Source organism: Cibotium barometz, chromosome 12 (assembly GCF_041138505.1).
Source record: "Cibotium barometz isolate CiBa-2024 chromosome 12, ASM4113850v1, whole genome shotgun sequence".
NCBI classification, from domain to species: domain Eukaryota; kingdom Viridiplantae; phylum Streptophyta; class Polypodiopsida; order Cyatheales; family Cibotiaceae; genus Cibotium; species Cibotium barometz.
This window is the reverse complement of record NC_141057.1, coordinates 55,420,620-55,432,860: the sequence shown is the minus strand read 5'-3', so window position 1 is coordinate 55,432,860 and position 12,241 is coordinate 55,420,620.

Sequence of the window (12,241 nt, the reverse complement as noted above, 5' to 3'; positions counted from 1 at the left end):
ATTTCTTCCTAGTTCCCCCAAGATGATGAAAAATTGTAGGCAGAATCACTGCTAAACAAGTTGCTCCATGAAGGAGAAGTTGGTAAAGAAACTAATGCCCTTTAATTTAAGAGAATATAGCATGTGGTGTATACAAGAGAATACTCACAAGAAGTAGGATCTTTCATAGCATAAAACTTTAAAACCCAAATTGCACAATAACAGAGGTAGAGAGAAGAATACTAAATCAATGAAGTGATACAATAGATGGAAAATCCCACACCCATGTGCTCCTATGAAAGAAGCTCTGATGGTGGTTAATCTAGAGCTACTAAGATAGAGGCTACATGCTAAAAGAAGATACGGAGTAAACTCATAGTGATGAATGATAAATTTTATGATGGAGAAAGGGTTGGTTGTGTATCTATATAGGCCTATATATGCGAGGCGGCATGACATGATTGCCTAGGTCCACATTCATAGTCAATGTCACCGTCCTTGGTGTAGACTACCATAAAGATGTATTAGTAACTATGTAGCACTATGTAGTTGGTTACCCCACCTCCCACAGCCATCCGAGTTCATCTTGGGCCCTGGGCCCTATTCAGGCCCCCCACAATATCAAGGCAAGGTGTCCAAGGGTAAAGTCAACCTACTCCATTTTTGGACTATTATGAGCTAATATTCTAGTGTAGTATGTAGCCTATTTGATAGTATGCCAAATCTAATCCAAGCCATCTCTAAACCATATGGCCTCTTAGGGCACCTCTTTATGTGAATACGGGGATGATGAGATGACCAGTGCCACCTGGGCTACTCAACCATGGATACTCTTTATAATGGGGGTAGTACAAACATAAGCTAGCCAGTGCCTAGATAATATAATATGAGGGTGGAGTATTAATATCCAACACCCCAAGGGAGGGTTCGACACACTGAGTCAATGAAGAGGTCACTTCATTTGATCCCTCTAAGAGCCTTTATAAAGATGTTTTCACAATTCTCTGTCTCATCATCAGGCAATAGACCATCTTAACCTCCGTGAACATGATGAGCTTGTGCACAAAGTGATAATGAATCTCATTATAATTCATGCGAGTATAGAACACATGATTTTAAGCAATAGCAACTTTGGCTCATTCAATGTTGTAGGGTTGCTTGTGCACCTACCTCACATGATACAAAGCATGTAACTTTGTAGTCAACTTGTGTCACTGCCTAGAGTGATGTTTCTTACTGATCCAAGAAATGTATCTTTAACCAAGAGAAAAAAATACCCTCACTTGTCCACCAATCTGAGACATAAACGCTATAGAGGATCTTTCTCATAATGTAGGTGAGGTCGTACTCTTGAGTACCTTGGATGTATTTCAACACACACATGTGTACTTTCCCATGAGTCTCTTGGGGCTTGCTAGAGAGCCTGCTCAAAACATCAACATCAAAATTGATGTCTGGCCTAGTGATAGACAAGAAGGTAAGACTGCCAAAACCAATCTCCTGTATAAGGTCTCATTCATCGTAACGCTTGAAATTTCTTTAATGAATAGCTATAGATAAACCTCCATTGGGGTACTAGCTGCCTTGCATTTGGTCATGGCAAATGCCTTGAGTATCTCACCTACGTATTTTACTAAGATAAAAAATGTTATCTGGATTCTCTCACATCTCAATCCCTAAACAATAATGCATAAGCCCAAGATCTATCATCTCAAACTTTGTACTAAGCATACATTATGTTTATGAGATCTTTTTCTAGTGATCCCATGTACAGATGAGGTCATCTACATGAAAAACAATGACCATATACTTTCCTTGCTCAAAAAAGGCATACAAATTTGGATCTAAAGGGCTATGTAAGAGATACTATTACTCACAAATTTGGATCTAAACGGCTATGTAAGAGATACTATTACTCACGAATTTGGATCTAAAGGGCTATGTAAGAGATACTGGTACTCACAAATTAACCATTAATCCTCTGGTACCATGCTTGTGGAACCTCTTTCTCACTCTATAGCCTTTTGTAACCTATAAACTTTTCTTTCAGAATTATCTCAATAACCATGAACCTAGGTGGTTGTTCCATATCACCAGAGGACTAGCATAAGACAACTTTCAATATAATGTGGGGGACATTTGCATACAAGGTTATGCCGTTCGGCCTCACCAACGCCCCAGAAACCTTTCAATGGTTGATGTGCACAGCCTTCAAGGACTACTTACAAAAGTGGTTGGAGGTATTCATTGACGATCTGTGTGCACACTCTCGATGGGTAGACCATCCGGCGTGCTTGAGGAAAGTGTTCGAGCGATGTCGATTATATCGTATATCTCTGAACCCCTTAAAGTGTCAGTTTTGGGTCGATTATATCGTTTATCTCTGAACCCCTTAAAGTGTCAGTTTTGAGTCAAGCATGGTGTGATATTGGGACACATTGTTTCAAATAATGGTACATCCACGGATGATAGCAAGGTCAAGCTGATATTGGAGCTGCCACCGTCTACCAACTACAAGGGTGTGCAAAGATTTATGGGCCATGTGGGGTATTATCGCCACTTCATAATTTTCTATGTTGCAATAGCCAGACCCTTGTACAAGCTCCTCATTGTCTTTGAGTTGACTCGGGAATTTCAGGAAGCATATGATCGACTAAAGCAAGCGTTAGTTAGCGCGCTAATTCCCAACTTGGAGGCGCGCTCAAGGAGGAGATGGAGATCATCGTCTCACTAGGCTCCGGCCGCCCGCTAACCTCTTTCTGGACTGCCAACTAACGCTCTAACTCTTGTAGTAGGCAGGAGTCTATGTTGCTAAGGAGGTTTGAAATTGACATTTCTCTGACCATCCTTGCAGCATCTAATTCTCGAATCTTCTTGTTGCGTCTTCTTGGGCCCACCGGGCCGTTGCTTCTCTTTCCTGAGCTTTGGTAATCCGTTGGAGCCTTTGGGCAGCCAGCCTCTGAGTGTCCTGTAGGTGTTGTGTAAGCTGCGTCACTGTCTCTTAGTGTGCCAACTCTTTTCTTTGTGCTTCGGCATGGCTTGCACTTATTGTTTCATTAAGTGCTCTGATCTTCTCTACATGGGACTTGTTTGTTTGTTCCCTTTCATGTTGTAAATTGTTTGCCCTTTCCTCCTCTACTTTTAGCTGTGCTATTAGTAGCTGCTGGATTTGGCATTGCAATTCTTCTTCTTTGGCCCTAGCATTGGCTTGGAACTCCTGTATTTGTTGTGCATGAAGTGTAGTGAGCTCCTTTGTGTGGGTGACTTCTTTCTGGAGCTGCTCCTTCACTTGTTCCAATTTGGCGTTGAGGTCAACATTCTCCTTGATTCTTTGCACTATTGTTTGGCTTAAGACCATGTTATCATTTTCTAGGGCATTGTACCTTTTCTCCATCTCCTCCGTAGCTTTCAAACTCTTCATGATGATGACATCCTTGTGGGTAGCCTCAACTGCTTCCAAGTTGGCTTTTAACCTTTGTACCTGTGTGGATGCATCTTTTACCTACTTCCAAAGGGCGGCATTACGGTCATGGAGCATATGTGTTGTCAAGAGGTGACACCGCCAAACCTTTTGTTCTTGTTTCCACATTGCATTTATGCTTGATTCGGCTTCCAGCCCAGTATGTGGTTGGTTGAGCAGCTCGTCAAGTCCTTCCATGGTCTCCTACAAGAATTGTTGATAGTCTATGTTTTGCAACAAGGAGGCTAGCTGGGGTAGTCTTTCTTCATCTTCCAATCTTCTTCTCTTGCTTGGACTGGATGGCTCTGGAATTCTTTTTCTTTTTCTTGCATCCATTGGGGCCTCTGGTTCTTGTAATGGAGTTGTGGCCTCCTCAACACCTTGTCTTTCCTCAACCTATATTGGTGTTGCTTGTTCGGGAGCTGTCTCTATTGGCGTGTCCGCCAAATTTGATTCTTTGAGAGGAGATAGATCTGTAAATATGAGTTGTGATGGGCTTGTCAGAGGAGTGATTTGTTATAGGGGCTCCTGTGTTGTATGGCTATGAATGTTCTCTTGAAGTGCCTCTTACTAAGTGTGGATTTTCTTGGCCAATTCTACCTCTAATCTCTGACTCAGTAGCCACATCCAGAAGCACTCCCCTCGTCTTCTTATCTTTCTGTTTTCTTCTTGCGCTCTTTCTTGATCTGCTTTATGATGTCTCCATCAAGATAACCTGCCCTTCTTGCACATCTTCAGCTGTTAACTTGGGCTGGTTTGGTATTAGTGCCAACTACATGTGTTCCTCTGGTTCGGGCTCCTTGAGAGGCCTTTTTGCTACGTGATTGAGAACCTGTGTGAGGAGGTATGGGTTACATATTTTAGATTGGTGGGCTTTCAAGTAGTTCTCCATCTCCTTATGTAGATAGTATGCCAAATCGTCTTCTGTCTCCTCATGTTCTTTTGCAATCCTGTTGAGACCAACTCTGTTGAATTTGTCCACTGGCTTTACTTGCATCATCAAGGACATGGCCCTGCAAGCTTTCTCTGTAGCCTCATCTTGGATATTTTCGTACTCCACCCTGTTAGAATTGTATGAACTTTTCTTGAGCATGGTATCCAGAGGCATCTTGTCAATGGCGTGTGCGTGGACCCTGACTGTGCGACTGCCTCCCGAACGAGTTCCTATGGGATGAGGAGTTTCTCGGTAGTGCCGTCTGCTTTGGTGATTATTCCTCTTTTGGTCCCCTTGTCGTAGGTTTTGAGGTACTCTGTGCATAGTTCCGTGTCAATACTTCTTAGGAGTATCTGCGCCATCTTACCTAGACTAACTTTGTCCAGTTTTGCTCTTTAAGTTCGGCCTCTTCCAGTATTTGTAGGCATTCCGGGTTGTGGTACTAGAGGGCTACCTTTCCATGGGCCATGTGAGCTTCCTTGCTGATTGATGATGGTCCCATGGAAGGTTTGGGCATAAGGACCCAAAAAGTTCATCTTTGGCCGTTGTGTTGTCCTCCTTCTCTGACTTGCTGGGGATCTAGTAGCGCTGTGCTGGTGGCTTGAGTTGCAAAAGCTGGGGTCTCATGAGCTTCTATCTCGGAGGCTGACATCTGTACAGGTACATCGGATTAATCTAACGACTAGTGGGGTTGATATCATCTTTTCCTTTTTCTTTTCTCTTTATAGAAAAATTACAAAAATTAATGGAGAATAGGTTGCTAGATTGAAGAGTTTGTTAGTGTAGGAACAATCCTGGGGTATATTAATAGTCAGTTTATGGCATGGAGGTGCATGGTTAGAGTTAGTTCACGAGGTCATAAAAAGGTCAAGCGTGGAAAAGAAGGCATGAAGACACGGGCCGTGAAAAGACAGGTCGTGAAAAGACACGCCGTGAAAAAGTTAGTCGCGCGTGAAAATGTCTGGCCATGAAAAAGTTAGTCGTGAAAATGTCTGGCCATGAAAAAGTTAGTCGTGAAAATGTCTGGCCATGAAAAGACAGGTCGTGAAAAAGTTAGTCGTGGAAATGTCTGGCCATGAAAACACAGGCCGTGAAACTGTCTGGCCGTGAAAATCCTAGCTGTGAAAAAGTTAGTTTCCGAGAAATTGTAGGTTTCGTGAAACACGAACCTGAGTTTCCGTGAAACTGCAGGATGTATTATTAATCGTTGGTGATGATTTTTTGTGTATGAGGATTTTTTCATTTTTTTATTTTATTGAATGATGCACATGTGAAGGTGCTACGAAGTCATTGGTTATACTAATTACAATGTGTATACTTAAGATGTGATGAATCTTTGAAAAAAGACCCCCCAAAAAAAAAACGAAAAGAAGAGGATCAAACTCCCACCTCGAAGGAGATAGTCGAATAGGTCGAAATGAGATGGCCAGCTCGGGAAATGCAATCGGGAGCGATTCGCAGTCGATCATATATAATGCACATGATACAAAATGACAAAAATAGGAAAGAAATTTGATTTTATAACGCAGTCATCGTGGCGGATAGGGTGGCTACCTTAATGAAGAATGCCATGTGGCACTGCGTGATTGGCCCATAAGAAATTACCGTTTCATGGCATGAAATTTTTTTATTTTATTTTTCACGGCATGAACCTTTGTAATTTTGTTCACGACGTGAACGTTTTTGGATTTTGTTCGACGTGAACGTTTTTTTGCAGTTTTACATGGAATGCATAAGATCGAATACTTCTCATTTTTTCCTTTATGCTCAAGTAGTCAAACATGCACGTGATGAGTGAATGATCCCTTGCTTACCTCATACCCATTGTGCAATCATTGGACACCCTTTTGTTTTATTGCCATGAGAACCAAAGGGATCACCTAGGCATTTGTTGATGCAGTCATTTTAGCTCTATGTGGGAGTTTTTTATTGTTCCTTCCACCCAATTGAACAATGGGATCACCTGGGCATTTGTTGATGTAGTCATTTTAGCTCTATGTGGGAGTTTTTTATTGTTCCTTCCACCCAACTGAACAATGGGATCACCTGGGCATTTGTTGTGTAGTCATTTTAGCTGTATGTGGGAGTTTTTTATTCTTCCTTCCACCCAATTGAACAATGTTGTCACTAAGCCTAGTGGTGGAGGGCTTCTACCTTTGTCTCCTTGCTGAACTTCTTTGTTTCTACCTTTAGGTTCCTTGTTTAGTTCTGTAACCCGAGTGGGTACTTTCGTTGCTTTGGCAATTCCCAACCCATTAGGTTGAGTTTCCTTTTTCCTCCACACAAGGGTTGGCATGGTTCTTGCTTGAGTTGGAAGTTGATGTTGTATGCTCTTACCGTCCTCTTTTTTATGATTCGAACTGCTTGTGGTATTGGCCATTGAGTGGGGTTTAGGTACCCATATTGATGTATTGCCTTGATAGTATCCTTGTGCTCGCAGTAAGTCCTTTCGGATCCATTGCTTATGGAACCCTTGAGGTTTCTTGGGATGCTTGGAGTCCTGCCAATCGGTTTGTGTCAGCAAGGCCTGGCTTTTGAATTGTTTACAGGTTCTTTTTGTGGTCTTTATATCATTCATGGTGTCCTTTCTGTCTGGTTGATCTTTAAGTTGATTCTTGGGCACCCACTTCTATGTACCCTTAGATGTTGGTCTTTATATCATTCTCTCATGGGTTCACCGGAGACCGCCACGTAGGTGCTTGATTATCCCACAGTGTTGGAGAGTTGAAACGCGCCTGATATATAGGGAAGAGACCTTTCTTTACCATTGTCTCTTAGGAGACACCCATGCTTGAGATTGTGGGGGAGGTGAGGTGCGCCGGTTTCGAGGCCATCTCGTAAGTGTTGCTGTCCGACACTTGTTGTGGGTGTGTTGGTTGTACAATGTGCTCCTTATGCTTTGCTGGTGTCCTTGCTTGCCGGTGCACTGGCGGTGCTGGGTGTACTTGCTAGCCGGTGAGCTGGCGATTGGTATGTTTGCTTGCCGGTGGTCGATGCACTGTCCCCTATCAAACAACGGTGTTCACCACTGTAGATGCCTGTCTACTCGGGCGGCACTTTGATAAATTACTGTCTCCCTGGGTTTCGTGCCGGCGTTTCTCACCTTCACGTAAAGGTAAGGACAATAGTCTCGGGCCGTCTAAGTGCCCAATTCACAACCTTTGTTTTTTGACAAGAAGGTACGACGATACAGTTCTCCCTTGATCCTAGCTCTAGCTTTGATACCAATATTGGAAGCTCATGGTTGGCCCTCCATAAAAATAACTTGAAAGAAATATTCAAGCTCAAAATAGATGAAAGCTTATGCACGTGACACAAGAATGGGTTAAATCTCCCCTACCATGAGAGTGGCTCACGTCCTCTTCATGGTTCTCTTCATGGTGTATTTAAATATATTTCCTTGTACAAAAAGTAAGAGCCAAAAATACATGTAGCCAAAAATATGGATCTCCACTTTGGGCTTGCATATTGGGCTTGCATAAGCCTAAATACAAAGTTCGAATACTCTAAGGTTCACTCATGAAATAGAACTAATGTATATCAAAATGTTGCACACTAATGTGCACATAAATATCACTCCCATTGCCAATCATAAATAATCGCCACGCGCCATGTGTCAATAAATTTCTGTCGAAGCAAGCCCAATGGATCCATGCACATCTCGCACACTAACCCTGCCACCCCACTGATCTGCAACGACATTCACAATATAAGCTCAAAATATGTGACAAGTTAGAGGTGATCAGTCTCGCTTGTACATAAAATAAATATCCATCAAATAAATCCATAAATGTCAAATAATTCGAATAATTCCAACAAATGGTGCTCTGAACTGCTTTTGCCAATGTAGAAGGCTTCACATACTTTATTAACTTTTTGCAAGGATGGTATGCCCAAAACCATACCTTTTGATTTTAGCAAATACATGATATTGAAATCTAGGGGACCATACCTTTTATGCCATAATTCTAATGGTGGAGGTAAGGAGGATGACCTATCAATTGTCATTGCTGACAATTTTTCTACTGATCCATTCAACTTGAAGAGGTTTCCTTGCTCCTAATCTCTTTCAAACAACTTTGTAGCTGTGTTGAGGATCTCTGATCAAACAGTGTTGACCTTTAAATTCCACTTTGAAGCCTTTATCCACCATGGCTCCACCTAAGAGGAGGTCCTTAGTGAGTGAAGGCACCAAGAGGACATCTCTAAGTTGCTTCCTTTCCCCGTGCTCAACTCAAGGGAAACGTCTCCTTTACCTATGATAGAATTAGGAGCGTTGTCTGTAGTATAAATCAAACCATCATGAGTAGGATCCAACTGAGAAAAATATTCAACATGAGAAGTCATGTGGGACCTTGCCCCACTATCAATCTACCATGGTTCCTGATTGCCCCACTGAGATTGATAGTGGGACCTTTACCCACTATCAATCTACCATGGTTCGTGCTTGCTACCATGGTCTACATGGTTGGATCCTCTGTGATCTCTTCAATAGAGAGAAAAGTGTTGACATTTGTGAAGCTTTGAGAGCTTCCATCTTTAGCATAGCTGAATGATTTCCCTTTCAGATCAGCTTACGTTTTCTTGCAATCTTTCTCAACATGAACGGAGTCATTAGAATTTCTACCTCTTTCTCTACCCCTAGAGGAATAACCACCTCTACCATTATAAGAATAAGTACCTTCGTGTGTACCTTGATTATTGTTGTTGTTGTTTGACTACTAGTTGTTATGTCTTCCTTGTACTCTTTGATTATTTGATCTTCCTTGTACTCTTTGATTATTTGATCTTCCTCTACCTCTGTGTGTGAAAATAGAGCTCTTTGTTTCCATTAAAGAAGTGTGCAATGAGACAGCTAATGTTGCAGCACATGATGATTCTTGGATCATTGATAGTGGGGTTTCTAGGCATATGACTAGTTGCAAGGATTAGTATTTCTCCCTAAAGAATCGAGATATGACATCATGGTGGTAGTGATGATGAATGATGCAAATTGCCTAATAAGAGATTTAGGTACTATTTCACTTATGTCTTAAGAAGGTTGTATCAAAAGTCTTTCAAATGTTTTTTGGGTTTTAGATATGAAGAGAAACCTCCTTTTGTATCTTGACCATCAATGGATCGTGTCCTGTGCAGTCATTCTTAATGGGGATGATAAGGTTGTTAAAAGGAGAATTTCGAGGAATAAATTATATGAACTTTTAGTGTTTGGTGTTTGCATCTTAGACTGACTTATGTACCACTAAACTTTGGCATGAGAAATATGGCCAAAGGCCAATGGTTAAGCAGAGAGTACAAACAAGATTTTGTGTGTACTATCTTTACAAAAACCTTGGAAGCAAGTCGAACAGACTAAGAACAGAAGCTAACAGCAGCCCTATGGGTCTATCAAACATCATATAAGGTAGCGATGGTTTACACTTCCTTCCGTATAGCTTATGGTGTTGAAGCAATACCTAGTCCCAAGCTTAAGGATTGTCGTACAAGAGCTTCTAACGGAGAATGCATTAGTTGAAAGGCTAATTGACTTAGAGAAGCTTGATGAGACCAAACTAATAGCATCACTTGGACTCATGGTTGAAAAACTATGCAAGAAACATTGGTTCGACAAAACCTTAAGCAAAAAGAACTGGAAATGGGGGACCTTGTCCTTATGTATGGTGTCAGAAGCGCCAGGAAAAAGAAACTAAAATACTGAGGCCTAGGACCATTCTGAGTATTGGAAATCACAACTTAGGGGTCTGTTCGAATTGAGACAATTGACGACATCCAAATGGAGGGTCAATGGAAGTAAATTAAAAAAATATTTTGGACCACTGACCCAAGAGATGCTCTTGCAAGAACATCTCTTAAAACAGTAGAAACAACTTGCAAAAGAAAAAATCCAGTAGGCTCAAGCAGAGGCTAAGGCTAGGGAGGCCAAAGCCAAACAATTACTGCACAAAAGACTGATACATGTCAACATGGCTTCTGTGACTCTTTTTTGGACAAAGGGGAACTAAACATTGAGCCAGCACGACTCAAGGTGGGACTTACTACAGCTAAAGGCCATGCAACAATCATTGCATTAATAGATACGTGGTCAAGTCATAACTTAATCTCGTATGAAACTTGGGTAGCATTAGATAGACCACACCTTGAACCCACTGATGCGCAAGTTCGTAGTGTTCACTTGATAACCACAAAAGCCGAGGGATTTTTAAATGTTAACGTTTCCATAAAAAATAATTCCTTGGTCGAGAAGGTGTTTGTCATGCCTGCAGGTTCCATGGAAGAAGAAATGATTCTAGATCCTAGATTTGTGCAAGTAAATGCAATATCCAATGGGAGGAAAGAATAGCATTGTTAAGCAGAGGCGATGAGGTCATGTCCATACCCTTATGGGGCTTGGCAAACAAAGGGAAGCACATCATAATTGATAAACAAACAACGAGTGCAGTGGCAACACCTCAGAAAACAGAACCAGCACCTGTTCCGCGAAGCTTGCCCACACAATACCCAACATCTAAGGGTACATAGAAGTGGGTGCCCAAGAATCAACTTAAAGATCAACCAGATAGAAGGAGAGGAAAAAGAGAAGAAGAAAGAAGAAAAGAAGAAGAAGAAGAGAGAGAAGAAGAGGGAAAGAGAAGAAGAAAGAAGAAAAGAAGAAGAAGAAGAGAGAGAAGAAGAGGGAAAGAGAAGAAGAAGGTTTTTTTTAAAGAAGAATATATATATATATATATATATATTTCATCTTTTTGAAGGGGTCTTTTTTTTCAAAGATCTTTCAAATCTTTGTTCTCTGATTTCTTCAAAGCATCTACAGCCATGGATTCTGATGATGGAACTCAATCTTCAATGATTTTAAATGTGTCACCTCTTCCCGCTCCTTCTTCGGAGGAGCGCATTCTTCTACTCGAGATGCAACTTGAAGAACAACGCAAATGCTAGTGCGTTCATGAAGAATCTCCTGATGGCATGCCTCCCGAAGATGATCACTTGAGCAAGATTCTCAAATCTGTTTTCGACTCATAACGGACTCCAAGAACAGTTGTCGTGCATTCACGTTCTCCAAATTTGATGGTAAAAAAGATGGTCGTTTAGTTCTTTCTTGGTTGACTCAATTTGATGATTATTTTGCTAGTGAATGCTTCTCCAAGGAAGATAAAATAAAGTGTGCTACTAATTGTTTGAGTGATTGAGCTTCATTGTTGTGGAACACACTTTGTATGGGTCCTACCAAGCCTCTCACATGGGATCAATTCCAAGACAAATTCAAGTCTGCTTTTCTTCCTCCACAATTCCACCTTAACACTGGGTCGAGCATCGAATCTTCTCCGCATGTCAAATCGTGATATTGTTTCTCAATACACAGAGAGATTTTGGCAATCACTTCTTATGCTTCGCATGCTCGAGGATGTTCCTGAAGAGTCACTCCAACAAAAGTATGAAGATGGTCTTGAGACAACTATTCAAACGGATGTGAACATCTTCAAGCCAACTTCTCTTATGATGATACAATCTCTCTTGCTCATGATTTCGAGCACAAGAAAGGTTTGCCTCATTAATTACCTCGTAGTGGTAAGTATGCTTCTCCACCCAGTTGACAATCTTCTTTCATGGAAAATCACGGTTTTAGATCTTCTTTTCGACGCCCTCAATTTTATAAATCTCCTTCATCACAACAACGGAGTCCATGGAATGGTAATAATGGTAATTTTGGTAATGGTAGCAGCAATGCACACACTTTTTCTAATTCAAATGTAAAGAACAATTTTAATGCTACCACCCCAAGCAATGTACATCCCAAACCCAATTCTAGTCACAATAGTACTCCCGCTCTACCCAACCTCGTCAAGGCGGTAATGTGCCTACATGCTTCAAGT